The 7656-nt window shown below is 39.1% G+C and overlaps 1 long non-coding RNA gene across 1 annotated transcript; it reads left to right on the top strand.

Moving 5' to 3' along the window:
• Positions 1 to 2864: 2864 nt before the first annotated feature.
• Positions 2865 to 6507, top strand: LOC120520416. Its single transcript, XR_005631834.1, has 3 exons — positions 2865 to 2940; positions 3786 to 3877; positions 6086 to 6507. It is a non-coding gene; the product is annotated as an uncharacterized LOC120520416 (long non-coding RNA).
• Positions 6508 to 7656: the final 1149 nt, after the last annotated feature.

Here is a 7656-nt window from a genome sequence, read left to right as displayed (position 1 = left end):
CTCACCTGGGTAGGCAAAATGGGGTGTTAGAGAAAGAAAGTAAACTATTTCTAATCTATCCTTTTCACATCCACAATTGTAAACGCCAACACAATAACAGACTTCATAGCCATACCTCCTGGTAAAATTTAATATTAAAGCTAAGGCTATCTTATGTAATAAAGTACTACCTTAATTTAAGGATATAAAATGTCAACAAAAGTTCACAAGCAATGTCTCTATTACCATATACTGAACTTTTTAATAAGCTGGAATGTCAAAGGTCTCAATCATGAATTAAAAAGAAAGAAAGTATTCTCTCACCTCACAGGTCTAATTGCCAAGCTTTACAGGAGACTCGTTTATTAAGTAAGGATCAGTTTCAGTTGCAAAGAGATTGGACTGGCCAGATATTCCACTCCAGCTATACAAATGAAACTAGAGGTGTGGGAATCTTAATACATTTCTATTTAATTCATTTTATTTAGTTTCATTTTTAAATTATAATGTTACTACTATGAACACAGAGAGAAGGCTAATAAGATCTTAGCTCAACAAATCCACAATAAGGAAGTTTGCAATGCAATATAAGTTAGTACCAACACAGACAGAAATAAAATCATTGACCATAAAAATATAATGCACATACTTAGAGACTACTATAAGTCCTTATATTCTACTTAGTTTAAAGAAGACAAGACACAATCTAATGTGTTTTTGGTGCATTAAAGATACCACAGCTAGATACTTTCAGTGTAGAGGAATTGGATAAACCTCTGTCACTCTCAGAATTACTAGACGCTGTAAACTCAGTAAGCGTGGGAAAGCAGCAAGCCCTGATGGCTACCTTGATGAATTTTATTAAAAAAAAATTCAGTTAAGTTAGCTCCCCTTTTATTAGCAACATTTCTAGAAGCTAGTGACAATAAAATTCTACCTCAAACTTTTCGTCAAGCATTAATTACTATCTTTCCTAAGAAAAATAAGGACTTATTACAATGTGCATCATGCAGACCAATCTCACTTCTGAATATCGATGTTAAAATACTCTCCAAAGTTCTAGCTTGAAGGATTAATAGAATGCTTCCTTCAGTAATATCACAAGACCAAACCAGATTTATTACAGGTAGACACCTTAGATTCCAATCTTCAACACATGTTTAAAGTAATATATTCACCCATAAAATCTAACACTCCAGAGATCTTATTATTTTTGGATGCAGATAAATATTCAGTATGGTTGAATGGGACTACCTACTGTCTAACTTTAGCAGGGAGAATTAACACTATCAAGATGAATATCCTTCCTAAGCTTCTGCTTCTATTTCAAGGCATTCTTGTATACATTAACAAATCATTTTTAAGAAATCATAATCTCATTTATTTGGAATTCTAAACATCCACACATCTAAAGGGCGGCCCTACAACAACCTATAGCAGAAGGTGGCATAACTCCACCCAAATTTCAGTTTTATTTACAAGCTATAAGAAATTGGACATTGACACAACTAGGAGAACCCAGACAATACAATACAATACACAGAACAGAACAAATCCTCAATACAGTATACAAATACTTTTGGGTTTTTTTTTTTTTTTTGCAGACAAGCTTGGTCTGCAATAGAAATAAAATCCTGCAGTACTTCTTTATATTCCCTGCTTTGTGCCTCAGTAAATACAAGTTATCATCAAAATACTAACAACCCAACAATTGTCCTTCATTCACTCTGAATATGAAACCAATGTAGGAAGCTTTTATCTGTGGAACTTCTACATAATAACCTCCTTTTTCCACCCTTTCAAACTTGCAGTTTTTAATATTTGGAAAACATACAGATTTAAATCATTTTGATATTTGTAAATAGATAATGACTTTACATTCTACAAACAATTGCTCTGCAAATTTAGCTTCCCATCAACACAATTATTCCACTGTCTCCAAATTAAAAACTTTGCTAAACAAAATCTGCCCAATTCTCCTCACCTCCCAGCTATTTCTATTCTAGAAGTGATATTTATCAGTCCTGAGGACTCAGACAGCATTTCTATTATATATAAAACCATTTTAAAGTCCCTTCGCTTTAAACATCCCTGAGAAAAAGTGAGACAAGGGTCTCTTACTCAACCTTAAAAGGAGTGGAAGGCAGCCATGCACAGAATTCACTGGATCTCCATATGCCTCCATATGCAAAGCATTCGATTATTCAATTTAAAATGTTTTATTGAGCGCATCCATCTCGTTCAAAATTGTCCAAAATGTTTCCAGGGTAAGATCCAACCTACAGACATTGCAAGTTCCAGCCTCATTGGGCCACATGGTTTCAGCATGTAACAAATTAATATCATTCTGAACCAAAATCTTTAAATGCCTCTCAGACAGCCTTGGTGTCACAATGACTCCTAATCCACTAACATCTGTGACTGGTGGGCTTACAGAGGGGCTTAAAGTGGAGAAGGACAAACAAACTGTAATGGCCTTCACTTCACTATTAGCACGTAGACTTGTCTCGCTCAACTGGAAGAATCCTAACTCTCCTCTTTTAAGTCAGTTGGTAACTGATGTTTTATATTATTTGAAATTGAAAGAAATCAAATTCTCACTTAGAGGATCTGCGCAAAACTTTTTAAAAACCTGTCAGGATTTCATCAATGATATCTTAGAATGAGTTCTTATACTGGGGAAGGGGGTTATATTCCTTCTCTTGGTGGAGGTTGAATTGAATTTAGTGTTGTTAAATTTGACTTGATTGTATGAAATATTACTTACTTAAGATAAAATCAATTAAAAAATACACATTAATGCAGAAATGTATATGGAGGACAGTATACTGTACATGTACATGACACTGTAAATAGTAAGAAGTAATTAAATGGTCTGTAACGTTATCTAATTGTGTGTATTTCTTGCCTTTTAAGAAAGCCAGAGAGTCATGGAAGACGATAAACAAGACTGCCAAGAAGGTAAAACGATTCTCCTAAAGTGCAAGTCTCTCCAATTCTTTATTTACTTTTCCTTTGGTTTTCTACTAAGAATTAAATAAATATTCTAAGGCACATTCTGTAGTTTGTTTGAGCCCCTTTGAACTGAATGTGTCTTGGGCAAATAAATCTCTTGTGTATGTTAAACAACATGGACGTGTTCTTGTGTGCTTGTTCACCGATTGTGTGTGGAGTTCACAAAGTGGACATTTGTTTAGTTCCATGGACAAAACTGAGCTCATGCAGGACAATGAAGACAAACTGTCCACCACAGGTCTCTAGCAGCACATATGCTCAAGTGCCTCTGTTCAGTACAGAATAAAATGTACAGAATAAATAACATGTACGCCAAATGACATGTCTTACCTCGCCTGTCATTTCTGCTACACTGACGGAGCGCAATAAAAACACACAGCAGATTACGAGACAGTTTTGTGGTGATGAGCACCGGGATATTCTGGGCTTGAACCCCAGTAAGCCTGGGTATCAACTAACTGATCACAGAAAGTGCAGACGTGATCTGTGAAACCAGAGGACTTTGGGATATCATCAGTCAGCAAATACTGAGGGACGTTCACAAGGTGGACACAACAAGGCATTTTGAAATCAGTCACTCAGTGAGGGCACAAGACACACTTGAAAGCTTATGTGCCACTTCATATTTATATTCACTGCACGTGACACATTTATTTATGAATTTATTTTTTTTCCTGTGAAGTAGAACAATAAAACTGAACTCAGGCATGAAAGTACTTTGGAGTAGAAGATGACTGCATAAAGCTAAAAATAATGTTTGTCTGAAATTTCTTTCATATTTTTATTTTTAGAGTTTCGTACATGGAAATACGCCATAGTTCTGCTCCTAATCCTCGTTTTCTTGTTCCTTGGAATATGCCTGATACTCTGTGTGAAAATGAAGGTACAGCAGGCCATTCATAATATTTCATTGTGATGTAAGCTGCCACACCTTGGCTTTCACGCCACACTCTCCACTGCTGTTTGGCTCCTCAGTTTATGGCTCCCTTGTGTGTTACTCGTTACTCTGTGTCTGCACATTCTTCTCTTTTAAATGCCTCTTTCTGCTGCTTTTCTGGACATCTTCAACGTTCTTTTGTCTAAAGCTGTGTTTCCCAAACTCGGTCCTGGGGACCCCCTGTGGCTGCAGGTTTGTGTTCCAACGAGCTTCCTCATCAGTGACAACACCTGACAACACGGAGCTCATTGAATTAGCTGGGATTATTTATCTTTTATTCGCCATTCAGAAAATTCATTTTTACATTTATAAGACTTTAGAAGTATTTCTGCCTTTTCTGTAGATTTAAATACTGAACTCTCTTTTATTGATTTCATTATATTTTGCTCTTTCTCTGTGCAGTTTTTCCCCTTCATTGTATCTTATTAATGACAATTAAAAATGAGCAGAGCAGACACGCCGGCAAACAACACAGAATAATCAAAGACTGCAAGTACTTTAGAGTCAGAGCCACTAATTAGTAAATAATGAATTAATTCAACAATTAGAACACCTGAAAAGTAGAATGAAAATCAAGATGAAAAATACACTTAAAAAGAAAAAATCATTATTCCCATATAACTGCTTGATACATTTTAATATATATATAAACTAATTTCTAATTTTATATTGTTCCCAAAACACAGAACTTGGTAAATAACACATCACTTAATTAGCCCAGGAGTTCAATTAAAACAGAAGCTCGTTGGAATAAAAACCTGCAGCCACAGGGGGTCCTCAGGAACCGAGTTTGGGAAACACTGGCCTAAAGTAAGAGGACAGTAAGTAACAAAAGTGATTTAAAACTGATTTAATTTTTCTTAATTTGTTCCATGTTTGTCTCTACAATACTGTTTCTTTTCGTTGTAATGACCTTCATTTTCATTAGTCTAAAGCATGATCGTGTTCATCAGCCATCATACCTCACGTTCTCTTTCTGTTTGGCCGTGTCGAGCTCAGGCTGGCTTCAGTGTTTTCTCAGGATTGTAGAGAATAAGAAGGAGGTGATATTAGAGGACATGTAATTGTGGTGTAGCGGGTCCACAGCTCATTGTGCAAAAGCCATTCGTTTTAAATAAATGATCGCGCTTAGCGAGGGACGTTGGGCCATAGCGAGCCGTGGGGGCGATCCGTAAGGTGTGGGTGTTTCTCACCGAGTGCACAGGTGAGGAACTGCCCACATTCGTGATTGTCCCATGGCTAATGCTGCAGCTGCTGTGGCCCTCGTCATTTTAAAAAGAAGCGCGAGTCGGTTGTGAGGGGGAAAAATGGAGAGAGGAGAAAGAGAGAGAGGAAAAGAGGACGGAGGTTACAGGGAGCAGGAAGCAGGCGTGTAAGGCCGTCACCCGGTGTTTGAGTGGATGTTGCTCCCACTGAGCGACCATGTAGCGGGAGTGACCTGGTGAAAGCAATGAGCCGCAGAAGGCCGCAGAAAGGCAGCGGAAGTCGGGAGGCTAGGTGGTGGAGTCCCCAATGTGTGCATCCTGGCCATTGGGGTAATCAAGTCTCGGGACTGGGATGAGAGCCAAACCGAAGCCAGGGATCGGGAGGTCTCCAGTCTCGAGAGTGTGTAAGAGGAGGGCAGCTGCAGAGAGCGTCTTGCCAGCTGCTAAGCTAAACGGGATAAGCGGGAGTGACGCTAACAGAAACGATAGCGGAGACGCTTAACAGAAAAGAAGCACCAAGCTTGTTTGTTGTTTTAAGACTGCTTCCACGAGAAGATTTTAACCTCTGGTTTTTAAGGATTGTGTTTTTTAAATTATTGGTTTTACCTCCACGTTCTTTTATTGGATTATTTATTTAATGAAACATTTGGAGTACTGCACTACTTATTTGAACACCTGTTTTGTTGGATTTTAAATAAAAGTACTATTCAATTTTTGCACCACCCCTTGCTCAAGTGTTTATTTGCCTCCATTGACTAGCTCACTAGGTTTCATTATCGACGGTGTTGGGTTCAAGTGCTTCCAAAAATCAGATGGGAGTGTGGAGCCAGAACCCACATCGTCACACATGTGCAAACAACACAAATATAACTGAACAGAAACTGACTTTGATCGAGTGACGGAGGAACTGAAACACTTCCAAATAACTAACTGTGCTCTATTTTTACAGATGTCCAGCAAGTCCATCGTTTAAAGTGCATCTTCAGACTCGCCTGAGAGCCATCGACAAGTTGTGGTGCCCCAGCCTGGCAGCATTCACTCTGTTTCTCTGCTGTGCTACGACTTTTCTCAGATGTATAATAGAGAAATTTTTGGAAAAATATTCTTAGTCATTGGTTTTCTACTCATAGCAATTCTAATGCCGCTCTTGGCTCTGTTAAGTTCAGCATTATTTTGGTGACAGGTGGCAGGCCATCTTTCAATGTTCTTGTCAGTTCTGTGTACAGGTTTTGTGACAATACGTGTTTGTACCTGACTTTGAGTTCTTCACCTTCAGGTTGCATCCATGGTTTTGCACTTTCTTTGGACAATCGATTCTCTGATTTTCATTATCAGTCCTCTTGTAGTTTTTAAATAAACAGTAAGATCAAAGGTGGAGGTCTGTGTATTTATGCTCCTCTTCCTAAAATACACACCACTTATCAAATATTTGAGACCTTCAATGACGATGGTGAAAGTCTGGAGTGAAGAGTCAGAATCTGCTTTACAGCAGAAGTTTCACCACACAGACTGGAGACTGTTTGCCACCAATGTCACTTGGGACTCAGAAGTGGACACCTCCTCTGTTCGAGAGTACGTCAATACAAGAATTAATGAAATCACAAACAGATTAAGACCTTCCCTTGGATGACTAGAGAGGCTGGACTCCTCCTAATAGTTCACGATGCTGCTTTCAGATCTGATGACACTCAGAGCTACAGCACATCCAGGGCCAACCTGAAAAAGAGCATCAGGAGAGCCAAACAGAAATATAACCAACAAACTGAGGATCATTGCAAAATCTCTGAACCCAGACATACTGTATGTGGCCAAGCATTCAGGAACATCACAGGATACAGGAAGGTAAAAGCAGCCTCAACATCAAGTAACATCTCCCTTCCTGATGAGCTAAACAACTTGTAACCAAATCTGCGATCACCCCTCAGACTTACCACCTCCACTGTACAATCAGAACTAAGCAAAGTGAATGCACACAGGGCTGCTGGTCCTGATGTCATACCTGGGTGTGTGCTTAAGATTGTCTCAATGGGACGATTGTCTCATTGCCTAAACTATCCTCTCCTGGGAGTCTGAATGACTACCTCCCTGCTGCACTCACCTCTATCTTCAACAAGTGTTTTGAGAGACTGGTTCTGGCCCACCTTAAATCCAGTCTACCTTCCACACAAGATCCTTACCAGTTTGTCTATTGTCCCAATAATATGCCATATTCTCGGCTCGTCACTCTGCCTTGACACACCTGGATAACAACAACGTCTCACGCCAGGATGGTATTTGTTGATTTTAGCTCTGCATTTAACACCATCATCCCCTCCAATCTGGTAACGAAACTCAGCAACCTCGGCATCAGCACCTCTCTTTCTAATTAGACACTGGACCTTCTAACCAACAAACCCCAGTCTGTCAGACTAAACAACCAGACATCCTCTACCCTGATCCTGAATACTGGCGTTCTACATAGCTGTGTACTCCGCCTCATTCCTCTACTCCATCTTAACCCCTGACTACGTCCCTTTATGT

The sequence above is a fragment of the Polypterus senegalus genome, unplaced genomic scaffold (genome assembly GCF_016835505.1).
Source record: "Polypterus senegalus isolate Bchr_013 unplaced genomic scaffold, ASM1683550v1 scaffold_92, whole genome shotgun sequence".
Classification (NCBI taxonomy): Eukaryota; Metazoa; Chordata; class Cladistia; order Polypteriformes; family Polypteridae; genus Polypterus; species Polypterus senegalus.
Note: the sequence above shows the minus strand (reverse complement) of the source record. Positions and strands in the feature narration are given on the sequence as shown.